Source organism: Quercus robur, chromosome 5 (genome assembly GCF_932294415.1).
Source record: "Quercus robur chromosome 5, dhQueRobu3.1, whole genome shotgun sequence".
Classification (NCBI taxonomy): domain Eukaryota; kingdom Viridiplantae; phylum Streptophyta; class Magnoliopsida; order Fagales; family Fagaceae; genus Quercus; species Quercus robur.
The window spans coordinates 32,579,743-32,594,949 of record NC_065538.1 but is presented as its reverse complement, the minus strand read 5'-3'; the positions used below and the strand labels follow the sequence as shown (position 1 = coordinate 32,594,949).

Here is a 15,207-nt window from a genome sequence, read left to right as displayed (position 1 = left end):
CTCCCTGGTGTTAGAGTGCATCGCTGCATTCGGATCCTTTATAAGGATTTAACGCGCTTATGCTGATGGGTGCGATCATACCAACACTAATGCACCGGATCCCATCAGAACTCCGCAGTTAAGCGTGTTTGGGCGAGAGTAGTACTAGGATGGGTGACCTCCTGGGAAGTCCTCGTGTTGCACCCCTCTCTTTTTCTTCGGATTTTTTTTTTTTGTCGCCGGGCTTACCGTTTACGGCGGTCCAGCACGCTCGCTTCGTAGGCTTAGTCTGCCCCAGGCCAAAAATACGAGCCGCTGATCTCGTTTTGGGTGCTAATTTGGTGGCGGCGATCTGGAAATGCCCTCGGGCTGCAGCTCCCTGGTGTTAGAGTGCATCGCTGAATTCGGATCCTTTATAAGGATTTAACGCGCTTATGCTGATGGGTGCGATCATACCAACACTAATGCACCGGATCCCATCAGAACTCCGCAGTTAAGCGTGTTTGGGCGAGAGTAGTACTAGGATGGGTGACCTCCTGGGAAGTCCTCGTGTTGCACCCCTCTCTTTTTCTTCGGATTTTTTTTTTTTGTCGCCGGGCTTACCGTTTACGGCGGTCCAGCACGCTCGCTTCGTAGGCTTAGTCTGCCCCAGGCCAAAAATACGAGCCGCTGATCTCGTTTTGGGTGCTAATTTGGTGGCGGCGATCTGGAAATGCCCTCGGGCTGCAACTCCCTGGTGTTAGAGTGCGTCGCTGCATTCGGATCCTTTATAAGGATTTAACGCGCTTATGCTGATGGGTGCGATCATACCAACACTAATGCACCGGATCCCATCAGAACTCCGCAGTTAAGCGTGTTTGGGCGAGAGTAGTACTAGGATGGGTGACCTCCTGGGAAGTCCTCGTGTTGCACCCCTCTCTTTTTCTTCGGATTTTTTTTTTTTGTCGCCGGGCTTACCGTTTACGGCGGTCCAGCACGCTCGCTTCGTAGGCTTAGTCTGCCCCAGGCCAAAAATACGAGCCGCTGATCTCGTTTTGGGTGCTAATTTGGTGGCGGCGATCTGGAAATGCCCTCGGGCTGCAACTCCCTGGTGTTAGAGTGCGTCGCTGAATTCGGATCCTTTATAAGGATTTAACGCGCTTATGCTGATGGGTGCGATCATACCAACACTAATGCACCGGATCCCATCAGAACTCCGCAGTTAAGCGTGTTTGGGCGAGAGTAGTACTAGGATGGGTGACCTCCTGGGAAGTCCTCGTGTTGCACCCCTCTCTTTTTCTTCGGATTTTTTTTTTTTGTCGCCGGGCTTACCGTTTACGGCGGTCCAGCACGCTCGCTTCGTAGGCTTAGTCTGCCCCAGGCCAAAAATACGAGCCGCTGATCTCGTTTTGGGTGCTAATTTGGTGGCGGCGATCTGGAAATGCCCTCGGGCTGCAGCTCCCTGGTGTTAGAGTGCATCGCTGCATTCGGATCCTTTATAAGGATTTAACGCGCTTATGCTGATGGGTGCGATCATACCAACACTAATGCACCGGATCCCATCAGAACTCCGCAGTTAAACGTGTTTGGGCGAGAGTAGTACTAGGATGGGTGACCTCCTGGGAAGTCCTCGTGTTGCACCCCTCTCTTTTTCTTCGGATTTTTTTTTTTTTGTCGCCGGGCTTACCGTTTACGGCGGTCCAGCACGCTCGCTTCATAGGCTTAGCCTGCCCCAGGCCAAAAATACGAGCCGCTGATCTCGTTTTGGGTGCTAATTTGGTGGCGGCGATCTGGAAATGCCCTCGGGATGCAACTCCCTGGTGTTAGAGTGCATCGCTGCATTCGGATCCTTTATAAGGATTTAACGCGCTTATGCTGATGGGTGCGATCATACCAACACTAATGCACCGGATCCCATCAGAACTCCGCAGTTAAGCGTGTTTGGGCGAGAGTAGTACTAGGATGGGTGACCTCCTGGGAAGTCCTCGTGTTGCACCCCTCTCTTTTTCTTCGGATTTTTTTTTTTTGTCGCCGGGCTTACCGTTTACGACGGTCCAGCACGCTCGCTTCGTAGGCTTAGTCTGCCCCAGGCCAAAAATAAGAGCCGCTGATCTCGTTTTGGGTGATAATTTGGTGGCGGCGATCTGGAAATGCCCTCGGGCTGCAGCTCCTTGGTGTTAGAGTGCATCGCTGCATTCGGATCCTTTATAAGGATTTAACGCGCCTATGCTGATGGGTGCGATCATACCAACACTAATGCACCGGATCCCATCAGAACTCCGCAGTTAAGCGTGTTTGGGCGAGAGTAGTACTAGGATGGGTGACCTCCTGGGAAGTCCTCGTGTTGCACCCCTCTCTTTTTCTTCGGATTTTTTTTTTTTGTCGCCGGGCTTACCGTTTACGGCGGTCCAGCACGCTCGCTTCGTAGGCTTAGTCTGCCCCAGGCCAAAAATACGAGCCGCTGATCTCGTTTTGGGTGCTAATTTGGTGGCGGCGATCTGGAAATGCCCTCGGGCTGCAGCTCCCTGGTGTTAGAGTGCATCGCTGAATTCGGATCCTTTATAAGGATTTAACGCGCTTATGCTGATGGGTGCGATCATACCAACACTAATGCACCGGATCCCATCAAAACTCCGCAGTTAAGCGTGTTTGGGCGAGAGTAGTACTAGGATGGGTGACCTCCTGGGAAGTCCTCGTGTTGCACCCCTCTCTTTTTCTTCGGATTTTTTTTTTTTGTCGCCGGGCTTACCGTTTACGGCGGTCCAGCACGCTCGCTTCGTAGGCTTAGTCTGCCCCAGGCCAAAAATACGAGCCGCTGATCTCGTTTTGGGTGCTAATTTGGTGGCGGCGATCTGGAAATGCCCTCGGGCTGCAACTCCCTGGTGTTAGAGTGCATCGCTGCATTCGGATCCTTTATAAGGATTTAACGCGCTTATGCTGATGGGTGCGATCATACCAACACTAATGCACCGGATCCCATCAGAACTCCGCAGTTAAGCGTGTTTGGGCGAGAGTAGTACTAGGATGGGTGACCTCCTGGGAAGTCCTCGTGTTGCACCCCTCTCTTTTTCTTCGGATTTTTTTTTTTTGTCGCCGGGCTTACCGTTTACGGCGGTCCAGCACGCTCGCTTCGTAGGCTTAGTCTGCCCCAGGCCAAAAATACGAGCCGCTGATCTCGTTTTGGGTGCTAATTTCGTGGCGGCGATCTGGAAATGCCCTCGGGCTGCAACTCCCTGGTGTTAGAGTGCATCGCTGCATTCGGATCCTTTATAAGGATTTAACGCGCTTATGCTGATGGGTGCGATCATACCAACACTAATGCACCGGATCCCATCAGAACTCCGCAGTTAAGCGTGTTTGGGCGAGAGTAGTACTAGGATGGGTGACCTCCTGGGAAGTCCTCGTGTTGCACCGCTCTCTTTTTCTTCGGATTTTTTTTTTTTGTCGCCGGGCTTACCGTTTACGGCGGTCCAGCACGCTCGCTTCGTAGGCTTAGTCTGCCCCAGGCCAAAAATACGAGCCGCTGAACTCGTTTTGGGTGCTAATTTGGTGGCGGCGATCTGGAAATGCCCTCGGGCTGCAGCTCCCTGGTGTTAGAGTGCATCGCTGCATTCGGATCCTTTATAAGGATTTAACGCGCTTATGCTGATGGGTGCGATCATACCAACACTAATGCACCGGATCCCATCAGAACTCCGCAGTTAAGCGTGTTTGGGCGAGAGTAGTACTAGGATGGGTGACCTCCTGGGAAGTCCTCGTGTTGCACCCCTCTCTTTTTCTTCGGATTTTTTTTTTTTGTAGCCGGGCTTACCGTTTACGGCGGTCCAGCACGCTCGCTTCGTAGGCTTAGTCTGCCCCAGGTCAAAAATACGAGCCGCTGAACTCGTTTTGGGTGCTAATTTGGTGGCGGCGATCTGGAAATGCCCTCGGGCTGCAGCTCCCTGGTGTTAGAGTGCATCGCTGCATTCGGATCCTTTATAAGGATTTAACGCGCTTATGCTGATGGGTGCGATCATACCAACACTAATGCACCGGATCCCATCAGAACTCCGCAGTTAAGCGTGTTTTGGCGAGAGTAGTACTAGGATGGGTGACCTCCTGGGAAGTCCTCGTGTTGCACCGCTCTCTTTTTCTTCGGATTTTTTTTTTTTGTCGCCGGGCTTACCGTTTACGGCGGTCCAGCACACTCGCTTCGTAGGCTTAGTCTGCCCCAGGCCAAAAATACGAGCCGCTGAACTCGTTTTGGGTGCTAATTTGGTGGCGGCGATCTGGAAATGCCCTCGGGCTGCAGCTCCCTGGTGTTAGAGTGCATCGCTGCATTCGGATCCTTTATAAGGATTTAACGCGCTTATGCTGATGGGTGCGATCATACCAACACTAATGCACCGGATCCCATCAGAACTCCGCAGTTAAGCGTGTTTTGGCGAGAGTAGTACTAGGATGGGTGACCTCCTGGGAAGTCCTCGTGATGCACCCCTCTCTTTTTCTTCGGATTTTTTTTTTTTGTCGCCGGGCTTACCGTTTACGGCGGTCCAGCACGCTCGCTTCGTAGCCTTAGTCTGCCCCAGGCCAAAAATACGAGCCGCTGAACTCGTTTTGGGTGCTAATTTGGTGGCGGCGATCTGGAAATGCCCTCGGGCTGCAGCTCCCTGGTGTTAGAGTGCATCGCTGCATTCGGATCCTTTATAAGGATTTAACGCGCTTATGCTGATGGGTGCGATCATACCAACACTAATGCACCGGATCCCATCAGAACTCCGCAGTTAAGCGTGTTTGGGCGAGAGTAGTACTAGGATGGGTGACCTCCTGGGAAGTCCTCGTGTTGCACCCCTCTCTTTTTCTTCGGATTTTTTTTTTTTGTCGCCGGGCTTACCGTTTACGGCGGTCCAGCACGCTCGCTTCGTAGGCTTAGTCTGCCCCAGGCCAAAAATACGAGCCGCTGATCTCGTTTTGGGTGCTAATTTGGTGGCGGCGATCTGGAAATGCCCTCGGGCTGCAGCTCCCTGGTGTTAGAGTGCATCGCTGCATTCGGATCCTTTATAAGGATTTAACGCGCTTATGCTGATCGGTGCGATCATACCAACACAAATGCATCGGATCCCATCAGAACTCCGCAGTTAAGCGCGTTTGGGCGAGAGTAGTACTAGGATGGGTGACCTCCTGGGAAGTCCTCGTGTTGCACCCCTCTCTTTTTCTTCGGATTTTTTTTTTTTTGTCGCCGGGCTTACCGTTTACGGCGGTCCAGCACGCTCGCTTCGTAGGCTTAGTCTGCCCCAGGCCAAAAATACGAGCCGCTGATCTCGTTTTGGGTGCTAATTTGGTGGCGGCGATCTGGAAATGCCCTCGGGCTGCAGCTCCCTGGTGTTAGAGTGCATCGCTGAATTCGGATCCTTTATAAGGATTTAACGCGCTTATGCTGATGGGTGCGATCATACCAACACTAATGCACCGGATCCCATCAGAACTCCGCAGTTAAGCGTGTTTGGGCGAGAGTAGTACTAGGATGGGTGACCTCCTGGGAAGTCCTCGTGTTGCACCCCTCTCTTTTTCTTCGGATTTTTTTTTTTTGTCGCCGGGCTTACCGTTTACGGCGGTCCAGCACGCTCGCTTCGTAGGCTTAGTCTGCCCCAGGCCAAAAATACGAGCCGCTGATCTCGTTTTGGGTGCTAATTTGGTGGCGGCGATCTGGAAATGCCCTCGGGCTGCAGCTCCCTGGTGTTAGAGTGCATCGCTGCATTCGGATCCTTTATAAGGATTTAACGCGCTTATGCTGATGGGTGCGATCATACCAACACTAATGCACCGGATCCCATCAGAACTCCGCAGTTAAACGTGTTTGGGCGAGAGTAGTACTAGGATGGGTGACCTCCTGGGAAGTCCTCGTGTTGCACCCCTCTCTTTTTCTTCGGATTTTTTTTTTTTGTCGCCGGGCTTACCGTTTACGGCGGTCCAGCACGCTCGCTTCATAGGCTTAGTCTGCCCCAGGCCAAAAATACGAGCCGCTGATCTCGTTTTGGGTGCTAATTTGGTGGCGGCGATCTGGAAATGCCCTCGGGCTGCAACTCCCTGGTGTTAGAGTGCATCGCTGCATTCGGATCCTTTATAAGGATTTAACGCGCTTATGCTGATGGGTGCGATCATACCAACACTAATGCACCGGATCCCATCAGAACTCCGCAGTTAAGCGTGTTTGGGCGAGAGTAGTACTAGGATGGGTGACCTCCTGGGAAGTCCTCGTGTTGCACCCCTCTCTTTTTCTTCGGATTTTTTTTTTTTGTCGCCGGGCTTACCGTTTACGACGGTCCAGCACGCTCGCTTCGTAGGCTTAGTCTGCCCCAGGCCAAAAATAAGAGCCGCTGATCTCGTTTTGGGTGATAATTTGGTGGCGGCGATCTGGAAATGCCCTCGGGCTGCAGCTCCCTGGTGTTAGAGTGCATCGCTGCATTCGGATCCTTTATAAGGATTTAACGCGCTTATGCTGATGGGTGCGATCATACCAACACTAATGCACCGGATCCCATCAGAACTCCGCAGTTAAGCGTGTTTGGGCGAGAGTAGTACTAGGATGGGTGACCTCCTGGGAAGTCCTCGTGTTGCACCGCTCTCTTTTTCTTCGGATTTTTTTTTTTTGTCGCCGGGCTTACCGTTTACGGCGGTCCAGCACGCTCGCTTCGTAGGCTTAGTCTGCCCCAGGCCAAAAATACGAGCCGCTGAACTCGTTTTGGGTGCTAATTTGGTGGCGGCGATCTGGAAATGCCCTCGGGCTGCAGCTCCCTGGTGTTAGAGTGCATCGCTGCATTCGGATCCTTTATAAGGATTTAACGCGCCTATGCTGATGGGTGCGATCATACCAACACTAATGCATCGGATCCCATCAGAACTCCGCAGTTAAGCGTGTTTGGGCGAGAGTAGTACTAGGATGGGTGACCTCCTGGGAAGTCCTCGTGTTGCACCGCTCTCTTTTTCTTCGGATTTTTTTTTTTTTGTCGCCGGGCTTACCGTTTACGGCGGTCCAGCACGCTCGCTTCGTAGGCTTAGTCTGCCCCAGGCCAAAAATACGAGCCGCTGAACTCGTTTTGGGTGCTAATTTGGTGGCGGCGATCTGGAAATGCCCTCGGGCTGCAGCTCCCTGGTGTTAGAGTGCATCGCTGCATTCGGATCCTTTATAAGGATTTAACGCGCTTATGCTGATGGGTGCGATCATACCAACACTAATGCACCGGATCCCATCAGAACTCCGCAGTTAAGCGTGTTTGGGCGAGAGTAGTACTAGGATGGGTGACCTCCTGGGAAGTCCTCGTGTTGCACCCCTCTCTTTTTCTTCGGATTTTTTTTTTTTGTCGCCGGGCTTACCGTTTACGGCGGTCCAGCACGCTCGCTTCGTAGGCTTAGTCTGCCCCAGGCCAAAAATACGAGCCGCTGATCTCGTTTTGGGTGCTAATTTGGTGGCGGCGATCTGGAAATGCCCTCGGGCTGCAGCTCCCTGGTGTTAGAGTGCATCGCTGAATTCGGATCCTTTATAAGGATTTAACGCGCTTATGCTGATGGGTGCGATCATACCAACACTAATGCACCGGATCCCATCAGAACTCCGCAGTTAAGCGTGTTTGGGCGAGAGTAGTACTAGGATGGGTGACCTCCTGGGAAGTCCTCGTGTTGCACCCCTCTCTTTTTCTTCGGATTTTTTTTTTTTGTCGCCGGGCTTACCGTTTACGGCGGTCCAGCACGCTCGCTTCGTAGGCTTAGTATGCCCCAGGCCAAAAATACGAGCCGCTGATCTCGTTTTGGGTGCTAATTTGGTGGCGGCGATCTGGAAATGCCCTCGGGCTGCAACTCCCTGGTGTTAGAGTGCGTCGCTGCATTCGGATCCTTTATAAGGATTTAACGCGCTTATGCTGATGGGTGCGATCATACCAACACTAATGCACCGGATCCCATCAGAACTCCGCAGTTAAGCGTGTTTGGGCGAGAGTAGTACTAGGATGGGTGACCTCCTGGGAAGTCCTCGTGTTGCACCCCTCTCTTTTTCTTCGGATTTTTTTTTTTTGTCGCCGGGCTTACCGTTTACGGCGGTCCAGCACGCTCGCTTCGTAGGCTTAGTCTGCCCCAGGCCAAAAATACGAGCCGCTGATCTCGTTTTGGGTGCTAATTTGGTGGCGGCGATCTGGAAATGCCCTCGGGCTGCAACTCCCTGGTGTTAGAGTGCGTCGCTGAATTCGGATCCTTTATAAGGATTTAACGCGCTTATGCTGATGGGTGCGATCATACCAACACTAATGCACCGGATCCCATCAGAACTCCGCAGTTAAGCGTGTTTGGGCGAGAGTAGTACTAGGATGGGTGACCTCCTGGGAAGTCCTCGTGTTGCACCCCTCTCTTTTTCTTCGGATTTTTTTTTTTTGTCGCCGGGCTTACCGTTTACGGCGGTCCAGCACGCTCGCTTCGTAGGCTTAGTCTGCCCCAGGCCAAAAATACGAGCCGCTGATCTCGTTTTGGGTGCTAATTTGGTGGCGGCGATCTGGAAATGCCCTCGGGCTGCAGCTCCCTGGTGTTAGAGTGCATCGCTGCATTCGGATCCTTTATAAGGATTTAACGCGCTTATGCTGATGGGTGCGATCATACCAACACTAATGCACCGGATCCCATCAGAACTCCGCAGTTAAACGTGTTTGGGCGAGAGTAGTACTAGGATGGGTGACCTCCTGGGAAGTCCTCGTGTTGCACCCCTCTCTTTTTCTTCGGATTTTTTTTTTTTTGTCGCCGGGCTTACCGTTTACGGCGGTCCAGCACGCTCGCTTCATAGGCTTAGCCTGCCCCAGGCCAAAAATACGAGCCGCTGATCTCGTTTTGGGTGCTAATTTGGTGGCGGCGATCTGGAAATGCCCTCGGGATGCAACTCCCTGGTGTTAGAGTGCATCGCAGCATTCGGATCCTTTATAAGGATTTAACGCGCTTATGCTGATGGGTGCGATCATACCAACACTAATGCACCGGATCCCATCAGAACTCCGCAGTTAAGCGTGTTTGGGCGAGAGTAGTACTAGGATGGGTGACCTCCTGGGAAGTCCTCGTGTTGCACCCCTCTCTTTTTCTTCGGATTTTTTTTTTTTGTCGCCGGGCTTACCGTTTACGACGGTCCAGCACGCTCGCTTCGTAGGCTTAGTCTGCCCCAGGCCAAAAATAAGAGCCGCTGATCTCGTTTTGGGTGATAATTTGGTGGCGGCGATCTGGAAATGCCCTCGGGCTGCAGCTCCCTGGTGTTAGAGTGCATCGCTGCATTCGGATCCTTTATAAGGATTTAACGCGCCTATGCTGATGGGTGCGATCATACCAACACTAATGCACCGGATCCCATCAGAACTCCGCAGTTAAGCGTGTTTGGGCGAGAGTAGTACTAGGATGGGTGACCTCCTGGGAAGTCCTCGTGTTGCACCGCTCTCTTTTTCTTCGGATTTTTTTTTTTTGTCGCCGGGCTTACCGTTTACGGCGGTCCAGCACGCTCGCTTCGTAGGCTTAGTCTGCCCCAGGCCAAAAATACGAGCCGCTGAACTCGTTTTGGGTGCTAATTTGGTGGCGGCGATCTGGAAATGCCCTCGGGCTGCAGCTCCCTGGTGTTAGAGTGCATCGCTGCATTCGGATCCTTTATAAGGATTTAACGCGCTTATGCTGATGGGTGCGATCATACCAACACTAATGCACCGGATCCCATCAGAACTCCGCAGTTAAGCGTGTGTGGGCGAGAGTAGTACTAGGATGGGTGACCTCCTGGGAAGTCCTCGTGTTGCACCGCTCTCTTTTTCTTCGGATTTTTTTTTTTTGTCGCCGGGCTTACCGTTTACGGCGGTCCAGCACGCTCGCTTCATAGGCTTAGTCTGCCCCAGGCCAAAAATACGAGCCGCTGAACTCGTTTTGGGTGCTAATTTGGTGGCGGCGATCTGGTAATGCCCTCGGGCTGCAGCTCCCTGGTGTTAGAGTGCATCGCTGCATTCGGATCCTTTATAAGGATTTAAAGCGCTTATGCTGATGGGTGCGATCATACCAACACTAATGCACCGGATCCCATCAGAACTCCGCAGTTAAGCGTGTTTGGGCGAGAGTAGTACTAGGATGGGTGACCTCCTGGGAAGTCCTCGTGTTGCACCCCTCTCTTTTTCTTCGGATTTTTTTTTTTTGTCGCCGGGCTTACCGTTTACGGCGGTCCAGCACGCTCGCTTCGTAGGCTTAGTCTGCCCCAGGCCAAAAATACGAGCCGCTGATCTCGTTTTGGGTGCTAATTTGGTGGCGGCGATCTGGAAATGCCCTCGGGCTGCAGCTCCCTGGTGTTAGAGTGCATCGCTGCATTCGGATCCTTTATAAGGATTTAACGCGCTTATGCTGATGGGTGCGATCATACCAACACAAATGCATCGGATCCCATCAGAACTCCGCAGTTAAGCGCGTTTGGGCGGGAGTAGTACTAGGATGGGTGACCTCCTGGGAAGTCCTCGTGTTGCACCCCTCTCTTTTTCTTCGGATTTTTTTTTTTTTTGTCGCCGGGCTTACCGTTTACGGCGGTCCAACACGCTCGCTTCGTAGGCTTAGTCTGCCCCAGGCCAAAAATACGAGCCGCTGATCTCGTTTTGGGTGCTAATTTGGTGGCGGCGATCTGGAAATGCCCTCGGGCTGCAGCTCCCTGGTGTTAGAGTGCATCGCTGAATTCGGATCCTTTATAAGGATTTAACGCGCTTATGCTGATGGGTGCGATCATACCAACACTAATGCACCGGATCCCATCAGAACTCCGCAGTTAAGCGTGTTTGGGCGAGAGTAGTACTAGGATGGGTGACCTCCTGGGAAGTCCTCGTGTTGCACCCCTCTCTTTTTCTTCGGATTTTTTTTTTTTGTCGCCGGGCTTACCGTTTACGGCGGTCCAGCACGCTCGCTTCGTAGGCTTAGTCTGCCCCAGGCCAAAAATACGAGCCGCTGATCTCGTTTTGGGTGCTAATTTGGTGGCGGCGATCTGGAAATGCCCTCGGGCTGCAGCTCCCTGGTGTTAGAGTGCATCGCTGCATTCGGATCCTTTATAAGGATTTAACGCGCTTATGCTGATGGGTGCGATCATACCAACACTAATGCACCGGATCCCATCAGAACTCCGCAGTTAAACGTGTTTGGGCGAGAGTAGTACTAGGATGGGTGACCTCCTGGGAAGTCCTCGTGTTGCACCCCTCTCTTTTTCTTCGGATTTTTTTTTTTTGTCGCCGGGCTTACCGTTTACGGCGGTCCAGCACGCTCGCTTCATAGGCTTAGTCTGCCCCAGGCCAAAAATACGAGCCGCTGATCTCGTTTTGGGTGCTAATTTGGTGGCGGCGATCTGGAAATGCCCTCGGGCTGCAACTCCCTGGTGTTAGAGTGCATCGCTGCATTCGGATCCTTTATAAGGATTTAACGCGCTTATGCTGATGGGTGCGATCATACCAACACTAATGCACCGGATCCCATCAGAACTCCGCAGTTAAGCGTGTTTGGGCGAGAGTAGTACTAGGATGGGTGACCTCCTGGGAAGTCCTCGTGTTGCACCCCTCTCTTTTTCTTCGGATTTTTTTTTTTTGTCGCCGGGCTTACCGTTTACGACGGTCCAGCACGCTCGCTTCGTAGGCTTTGTCTGCCCCAGGCCAAAAATAAGAGCCGCTGATCTCGTTTTGGGTGATAATTTGGTGGCGGCGATCTGGAAATGCCCTCGGGCTGCAGCTCCCTGGTGTTAGAGTGCATCGCTGCATTCGGATCCTTTATAAGGATTTAACGCGCTTATGCTGATGGGTGCGATCATACCAACACTAATGCACCGGATCCCATCAGAACTCCGCAGTTAAGCGTGTTTGGGCGAGAGTAGTACTAGGATGGGTGACCTCCTGGGAAGTCCTCGTGTTGCACCGCTCTCTTTTTCTTCGGAATTTTTTTTTTTGTCGCCGGGCTTACCGTTTACGGCGGTCCAGCACGATCGCTTCGTAGGCTTAGTCTGCCCCAGGCCAAAAATACGAGCCGCTGAACTCGTTTTGGGTGCTAATTTGGTGGCGGCGATCTGGAAATGCCCTCGGGCTGCAGCTCCCTGGTGTTAGAGTGCATCGCTGCATTCGGATCCTTTATAAGGATTTAACGCGCTTATGCTGATGGGTGCGATCATACCAACACTAATGCACCGGATCCCATCAGAACTCCGCAGTTAAGCGTGTTTGGGCGAGAGTAGTACTAGGATGGGTGACCTCCTGGGAAGTCCTCGTGTTGCACCCCTCTCTTTTTCTTCGGATTTTTTTTTTTTGTCGCCGGGCTTACCGTTTACGGCGGTCCAGCACGCTCGCTTCGTAGGCTTAGTCTGCCCCAGGCCAAAAATACGAGCCGCTGATCTCGTTTTGGGTGCTAATTTGGTGGCGGCGATCTGGAAATGCCCTCGGGCTGCAACTCCCTGGTGTTAGAGTGCATCGCTGCATTCGGATCCTTTATAAGGATTTAACGCGCTTATGCTGATGGGTGCGATCATACCAACACTAATGCACCGGATCCCATCAGAACTCCGCAGTTAAGCGTGTTTGGGCGAGAGTAGTACTAGGATGGGTGACCTCCTGGGAAGTCCTCGTGTTGCACCCCTCTCTTTTTCTTCGGATTTTTTTTTTTTTGTCGCCGGGCTTACCGTTTACGGCGGTCCAGCACGCTCGCTTCGTAGGCTTAGTCTGCCCCAGGCCAAAAATACGAGCCGCTGAACTCGTTTTGGGTGCTAATTTGGTGGCGGCGATCTGGAAATGCCCTCGGGCTGCAGCTCCCTGGTGTTAGAGTGCATCGCTGCATTCGGATCCTTTATAAGGATTTAACGCGCTTATGCTGATGGGTGCGATCATACCAACACTAATGCACCGGATCCCATCAGAACTCCGCAGTTAAGCGTGTGTGGGCGAGAGTAGTACTAGGATGGGTGACCTCCTGGGAAGTCCTCGTGTTGCACCGCTCTCTTTTTCTTCGGATTTTTTTTTTTTGTCGCCGGGCTTACCGTTTACGGCGGTCCAGCACGCTCGCTTCGTAGGCTTAGTCTGCCCCAGGCCAAAAATACGAGCCGCTGAACTCGTTTTGGGTGCTAATTCGGTGGCGGCGATCTGGTAATGCCCTCGGGCTGCAGCTCCCTGGTGTTAGAGTGCATCGCTGCATTCGGATCCTTTATAAGGATTTAACGCGCTTATGCTGATGGGTGCGATCATACCAACACTAATGCACTGGATCCCATCAGAACTCCGCAGTTAAGCGTGTTTGGGCGAGAGTAGTACTAGGATGGGTGACCTCCTGGGAAGTCCTCGTGTTGCACCCCTCTCTTTTTCTTCGGATTTTTTTTTTTTTGTCGCCGGGCTTACCGTTTACGGCGGTCCAGCACGCTCGCTTCGTAGGCTTAGTCTGCCCCAGGCCAAAAATACGAGCCGCTGATCTCGTTTTGGGTGCTAATTTGGTGGCGGCGATCTGGAAATGCCCTCGGGCTGCAGCTCCCTGGTGTTAGAGTGCATCGCTGCATTCGGATCCTTTATAAGGATTTAACGCGCTTATGCTGATGGGTGCGATCATACCAACACAAATGCATCGGATCCCATCAGAACTCCGCAGTTAAGCGCGTTTGGGCGAGAGTAGTACTAGGATGGGTGACCTCCTGGGAAGTCCTCGTGTTGCACCCCTCTCTTTTTCTTCGGATTTTTTTTTTTTTGTCGCCGGGCTTACCGTTTACGGCGGTCCAGCACGCTCGCTTCGTAGGCTTAGTCTGCCCCAGGCCAAAAATACGAGCCGCTGATCTCGTTTTGGGTGCTAATTTGGTGGCGGCGATCTGGAAATGCCCTCGGGCTGCAGCTCCCTGGTGTTAGAGTGCATCGCTGAATTCGGATCCTTTATAAGGATTTAACGCGCTTATGCTGATGGGTGCGATCATACCAACACTAATGCACCGGATCCCATCAGAACTCCGCAGTTAAGCGTGTTTGGGCGAGAGTAGTACTAGGATGGGTGACCTCCTGGGAAGTCCTCGTGTTGCACCCCTCTCTTTTTCTTCGGATTTTTTTTTTTTGTCGCCGGGCTTACCGTTTACGGCGGTCCAGCACGCTCGCTTCGTAGGCTTAGTCTGCCCCAGGCCAAAAATACGAGCCGCTGCTCTCGTTTTGGGTGCTAATTTGGTGGCGGCGATCTGGAAATGCCCTCGGGCTGCAGCTCCCTGGTGTTAGAGTGCATCGCTGCATTCGGATCCTTTATAAGGATTTAACGCGCTTATGCTGATGGGTGCGATCATACCAACACTAATGCACCGGATCCCATCAGAACTCCGCAGTTAAACGTGTTTGGGCGAGAGTAGTACTAGGATGGGTGACCTCCTGGGAAGTCCTCGTGTTGCACCCCTCTCTTTTTCTTCGGATTTTTTTTTTTTGTCGCCGGGCTTACCGTTTACGGCGGTCCAGCACGCTCGCTTCATAGGCTTAGTCTGCCCCAGGCCAAAAATACGAGCCGCTGATCTCGTTTTGGGTGCTAATTTGGTGGCGGCGATCTGGAAATGCCCTCGGGCTGCAACTCCCTGGTGTTAGAGTGCATCGCTGCATTCGGATCCTTTATAAGGATTTAACGTGCTTATGCAGATGGGTGCGATCATACCAACACTAATGCACCGGATCCCATCAGAACTCCGCAGTTAAGCGTGTTTGGGCGAGAGTAGTACTAGGATGGGTGACCTCCTGGGAAGTCCTCGTGTTGCACCCCTCTCTTTTTCTTCGGATTTTTTTTTTTTGTCGCCGGGCTTACCGTTTACGGCAGTCCAGCACGCTCGCTTCGTAGGCTTAGTCTGCCCCAGGCCAAAAATACGAGCCGCTGATCTCGTTTTGGGTGCTAATTTGGTGGCGGCGATCTGGAGATGCCCTCGGGCTGCAACTCCCTGGTGTTAGAGTGCATCGCTGCATTCGGATCCTTTATAAGGATTTAACGCGCTTATGCTGATGGGTGCGATCATACCAACACTAATGCACCGGATCCCATCAGAACTCCGCAGTTAAGCGTGTTTGGGCGAGAGTAGTACTAGGATGGGTGACCTCCTGGGAAGTCCTCGTGTTGCACCCCTCTCTTTTTCTTCGGATTTTTTTTTTTTTGTCGCCGGGCTTACCGTTTACGGCGGTCCAGCACGCTCGCTTCGTAGGCTTAGTCTGCCCCAGGCCAAAAATACGAGCCGCTTAACTCGTTTTGGGTGCTAATTTGGTGGCGGCG

At 52.5% G+C, this 15,207-nt stretch overlaps 43 non-coding genes across 43 annotated transcripts; all 43 read left to right on the top strand.

The window, feature by feature from the left end:
* Positions 1 to 67: 67 nt before the first annotated feature.
* LOC126730236 (5S ribosomal RNA) lies at positions 68 to 186 on the top strand. Its single transcript, XR_007657520.1, has one exon. It is a non-coding gene; the product is annotated as a 5S ribosomal RNA (ribosomal RNA).
* Positions 187 to 421: 235 nt separating this feature from the next.
* LOC126730224 (5S ribosomal RNA) lies at positions 422 to 540 on the top strand. Its single transcript, XR_007657509.1, has one exon. It is a non-coding gene; the product is annotated as a 5S ribosomal RNA (ribosomal RNA).
* Positions 541 to 775: 235 nt separating this feature from the next.
* Positions 776 to 894, top strand: LOC126730212 (5S ribosomal RNA). The gene has a single exon (XR_007657498.1). It is a non-coding gene; the product is annotated as a 5S ribosomal RNA (ribosomal RNA).
* Positions 895 to 1,129: 235 nt separating this feature from the next.
* Positions 1,130 to 1,248, top strand: LOC126730199 (5S ribosomal RNA). The gene has a single exon (XR_007657486.1). It is a non-coding gene; the product is annotated as a 5S ribosomal RNA (ribosomal RNA).
* Positions 1,249 to 1,483: 235 nt separating this feature from the next.
* LOC126730671 (5S ribosomal RNA) lies at positions 1,484 to 1,602 on the top strand. The gene has a single exon (XR_007657934.1). It is a non-coding gene; the product is annotated as a 5S ribosomal RNA (ribosomal RNA).
* Positions 1,603 to 1,838: 236 nt separating this feature from the next.
* LOC126730187 (5S ribosomal RNA) lies at positions 1,839 to 1,957 on the top strand. Its single transcript, XR_007657475.1, has one exon. It is a non-coding gene; the product is annotated as a 5S ribosomal RNA (ribosomal RNA).
* Positions 1,958 to 2,192: 235 nt separating this feature from the next.
* Positions 2,193 to 2,311, top strand: LOC126730176 (5S ribosomal RNA). Its single transcript, XR_007657464.1, has one exon. It is a non-coding gene; the product is annotated as a 5S ribosomal RNA (ribosomal RNA).
* Positions 2,312 to 2,546: 235 nt separating this feature from the next.
* LOC126731512 (5S ribosomal RNA) lies at positions 2,547 to 2,665 on the top strand. Its single transcript, XR_007658757.1, has one exon. It is a non-coding gene; the product is annotated as a 5S ribosomal RNA (ribosomal RNA).
* A 235-nt stretch (positions 2,666 to 2,900) lies between these two features.
* LOC126730165 (5S ribosomal RNA) lies at positions 2,901 to 3,019 on the top strand. The gene has a single exon (XR_007657453.1). It is a non-coding gene; the product is annotated as a 5S ribosomal RNA (ribosomal RNA).
* A 235-nt stretch (positions 3,020 to 3,254) lies between these two features.
* On the top strand, positions 3,255 to 3,373 carry LOC126731369 (5S ribosomal RNA). Its single transcript, XR_007658616.1, has one exon. It is a non-coding gene; the product is annotated as a 5S ribosomal RNA (ribosomal RNA).
* A 235-nt stretch (positions 3,374 to 3,608) lies between these two features.
* Positions 3,609 to 3,727, top strand: LOC126730154 (5S ribosomal RNA). Its single transcript, XR_007657442.1, has one exon. It is a non-coding gene; the product is annotated as a 5S ribosomal RNA (ribosomal RNA).
* A 235-nt stretch (positions 3,728 to 3,962) lies between these two features.
* Positions 3,963 to 4,081, top strand: LOC126731789 (5S ribosomal RNA). Its single transcript, XR_007659029.1, has one exon. It is a non-coding gene; the product is annotated as a 5S ribosomal RNA (ribosomal RNA).
* Positions 4,082 to 4,316: 235 nt separating this feature from the next.
* LOC126731777 (5S ribosomal RNA) lies at positions 4,317 to 4,435 on the top strand. The gene has a single exon (XR_007659018.1). It is a non-coding gene; the product is annotated as a 5S ribosomal RNA (ribosomal RNA).
* Positions 4,436 to 4,670: 235 nt separating this feature from the next.
* LOC126730143 (5S ribosomal RNA) lies at positions 4,671 to 4,789 on the top strand. The gene has a single exon (XR_007657431.1). It is a non-coding gene; the product is annotated as a 5S ribosomal RNA (ribosomal RNA).
* Positions 4,790 to 5,024: 235 nt separating this feature from the next.
* LOC126731822 (5S ribosomal RNA) lies at positions 5,025 to 5,143 on the top strand. Its single transcript, XR_007659060.1, has one exon. It is a non-coding gene; the product is annotated as a 5S ribosomal RNA (ribosomal RNA).
* A 236-nt stretch (positions 5,144 to 5,379) lies between these two features.
* On the top strand, positions 5,380 to 5,498 carry LOC126730131 (5S ribosomal RNA). The gene has a single exon (XR_007657420.1). It is a non-coding gene; the product is annotated as a 5S ribosomal RNA (ribosomal RNA).
* A 235-nt stretch (positions 5,499 to 5,733) lies between these two features.
* Positions 5,734 to 5,852, top strand: LOC126730669 (5S ribosomal RNA). The gene has a single exon (XR_007657932.1). It is a non-coding gene; the product is annotated as a 5S ribosomal RNA (ribosomal RNA).
* A 235-nt stretch (positions 5,853 to 6,087) lies between these two features.
* Positions 6,088 to 6,206, top strand: LOC126730120 (5S ribosomal RNA). The gene has a single exon (XR_007657409.1). It is a non-coding gene; the product is annotated as a 5S ribosomal RNA (ribosomal RNA).
* Positions 6,207 to 6,441: 235 nt separating this feature from the next.
* On the top strand, positions 6,442 to 6,560 carry LOC126731368 (5S ribosomal RNA). Its single transcript, XR_007658615.1, has one exon. It is a non-coding gene; the product is annotated as a 5S ribosomal RNA (ribosomal RNA).
* A 235-nt stretch (positions 6,561 to 6,795) lies between these two features.
* On the top strand, positions 6,796 to 6,914 carry LOC126731675 (5S ribosomal RNA). Its single transcript, XR_007658917.1, has one exon. It is a non-coding gene; the product is annotated as a 5S ribosomal RNA (ribosomal RNA).
* Positions 6,915 to 7,150: 236 nt separating this feature from the next.
* On the top strand, positions 7,151 to 7,269 carry LOC126730108 (5S ribosomal RNA). Its single transcript, XR_007657398.1, has one exon. It is a non-coding gene; the product is annotated as a 5S ribosomal RNA (ribosomal RNA).
* A 235-nt stretch (positions 7,270 to 7,504) lies between these two features.
* LOC126730097 (5S ribosomal RNA) lies at positions 7,505 to 7,623 on the top strand. The gene has a single exon (XR_007657387.1). It is a non-coding gene; the product is annotated as a 5S ribosomal RNA (ribosomal RNA).
* Positions 7,624 to 7,858: 235 nt separating this feature from the next.
* On the top strand, positions 7,859 to 7,977 carry LOC126730085 (5S ribosomal RNA). The gene has a single exon (XR_007657375.1). It is a non-coding gene; the product is annotated as a 5S ribosomal RNA (ribosomal RNA).
* Positions 7,978 to 8,212: 235 nt separating this feature from the next.
* On the top strand, positions 8,213 to 8,331 carry LOC126730074 (5S ribosomal RNA). The gene has a single exon (XR_007657364.1). It is a non-coding gene; the product is annotated as a 5S ribosomal RNA (ribosomal RNA).
* A 235-nt stretch (positions 8,332 to 8,566) lies between these two features.
* On the top strand, positions 8,567 to 8,685 carry LOC126730668 (5S ribosomal RNA). Its single transcript, XR_007657931.1, has one exon. It is a non-coding gene; the product is annotated as a 5S ribosomal RNA (ribosomal RNA).
* Positions 8,686 to 8,921: 236 nt separating this feature from the next.
* On the top strand, positions 8,922 to 9,040 carry LOC126730062 (5S ribosomal RNA). The gene has a single exon (XR_007657353.1). It is a non-coding gene; the product is annotated as a 5S ribosomal RNA (ribosomal RNA).
* Positions 9,041 to 9,275: 235 nt separating this feature from the next.
* LOC126731366 (5S ribosomal RNA) lies at positions 9,276 to 9,394 on the top strand. The gene has a single exon (XR_007658613.1). It is a non-coding gene; the product is annotated as a 5S ribosomal RNA (ribosomal RNA).
* Positions 9,395 to 9,629: 235 nt separating this feature from the next.
* Positions 9,630 to 9,748, top strand: LOC126731632 (5S ribosomal RNA). Its single transcript, XR_007658875.1, has one exon. It is a non-coding gene; the product is annotated as a 5S ribosomal RNA (ribosomal RNA).
* A 235-nt stretch (positions 9,749 to 9,983) lies between these two features.
* LOC126730050 (5S ribosomal RNA) lies at positions 9,984 to 10,102 on the top strand. Its single transcript, XR_007657342.1, has one exon. It is a non-coding gene; the product is annotated as a 5S ribosomal RNA (ribosomal RNA).
* Positions 10,103 to 10,337: 235 nt separating this feature from the next.
* On the top strand, positions 10,338 to 10,456 carry LOC126731775 (5S ribosomal RNA). The gene has a single exon (XR_007659016.1). It is a non-coding gene; the product is annotated as a 5S ribosomal RNA (ribosomal RNA).
* A 237-nt stretch (positions 10,457 to 10,693) lies between these two features.
* On the top strand, positions 10,694 to 10,812 carry LOC126730038 (5S ribosomal RNA). The gene has a single exon (XR_007657331.1). It is a non-coding gene; the product is annotated as a 5S ribosomal RNA (ribosomal RNA).
* Positions 10,813 to 11,047: 235 nt separating this feature from the next.
* On the top strand, positions 11,048 to 11,166 carry LOC126730667 (5S ribosomal RNA). Its single transcript, XR_007657930.1, has one exon. It is a non-coding gene; the product is annotated as a 5S ribosomal RNA (ribosomal RNA).
* Positions 11,167 to 11,401: 235 nt separating this feature from the next.
* LOC126730027 (5S ribosomal RNA) lies at positions 11,402 to 11,520 on the top strand. Its single transcript, XR_007657320.1, has one exon. It is a non-coding gene; the product is annotated as a 5S ribosomal RNA (ribosomal RNA).
* Positions 11,521 to 11,755: 235 nt separating this feature from the next.
* LOC126731365 (5S ribosomal RNA) lies at positions 11,756 to 11,874 on the top strand. Its single transcript, XR_007658612.1, has one exon. It is a non-coding gene; the product is annotated as a 5S ribosomal RNA (ribosomal RNA).
* A 235-nt stretch (positions 11,875 to 12,109) lies between these two features.
* Positions 12,110 to 12,228, top strand: LOC126730015 (5S ribosomal RNA). Its single transcript, XR_007657309.1, has one exon. It is a non-coding gene; the product is annotated as a 5S ribosomal RNA (ribosomal RNA).
* Positions 12,229 to 12,463: 235 nt separating this feature from the next.
* Positions 12,464 to 12,582, top strand: LOC126730003 (5S ribosomal RNA). Its single transcript, XR_007657298.1, has one exon. It is a non-coding gene; the product is annotated as a 5S ribosomal RNA (ribosomal RNA).
* A 236-nt stretch (positions 12,583 to 12,818) lies between these two features.
* LOC126731631 (5S ribosomal RNA) lies at positions 12,819 to 12,937 on the top strand. Its single transcript, XR_007658874.1, has one exon. It is a non-coding gene; the product is annotated as a 5S ribosomal RNA (ribosomal RNA).
* Positions 12,938 to 13,172: 235 nt separating this feature from the next.
* Positions 13,173 to 13,291, top strand: LOC126730726 (5S ribosomal RNA). The gene has a single exon (XR_007657989.1). It is a non-coding gene; the product is annotated as a 5S ribosomal RNA (ribosomal RNA).
* A 236-nt stretch (positions 13,292 to 13,527) lies between these two features.
* On the top strand, positions 13,528 to 13,646 carry LOC126731745 (5S ribosomal RNA). The gene has a single exon (XR_007658987.1). It is a non-coding gene; the product is annotated as a 5S ribosomal RNA (ribosomal RNA).
* A 236-nt stretch (positions 13,647 to 13,882) lies between these two features.
* Positions 13,883 to 14,001, top strand: LOC126729992 (5S ribosomal RNA). Its single transcript, XR_007657287.1, has one exon. It is a non-coding gene; the product is annotated as a 5S ribosomal RNA (ribosomal RNA).
* Positions 14,002 to 14,236: 235 nt separating this feature from the next.
* On the top strand, positions 14,237 to 14,355 carry LOC126730666 (5S ribosomal RNA). Its single transcript, XR_007657929.1, has one exon. It is a non-coding gene; the product is annotated as a 5S ribosomal RNA (ribosomal RNA).
* Positions 14,356 to 14,590: 235 nt separating this feature from the next.
* LOC126729980 (5S ribosomal RNA) lies at positions 14,591 to 14,709 on the top strand. The gene has a single exon (XR_007657276.1). It is a non-coding gene; the product is annotated as a 5S ribosomal RNA (ribosomal RNA).
* A 235-nt stretch (positions 14,710 to 14,944) lies between these two features.
* On the top strand, positions 14,945 to 15,063 carry LOC126729968 (5S ribosomal RNA). Its single transcript, XR_007657263.1, has one exon. It is a non-coding gene; the product is annotated as a 5S ribosomal RNA (ribosomal RNA).
* The last annotated feature ends 144 nt before the right edge of the window (positions 15,064 to 15,207 follow it).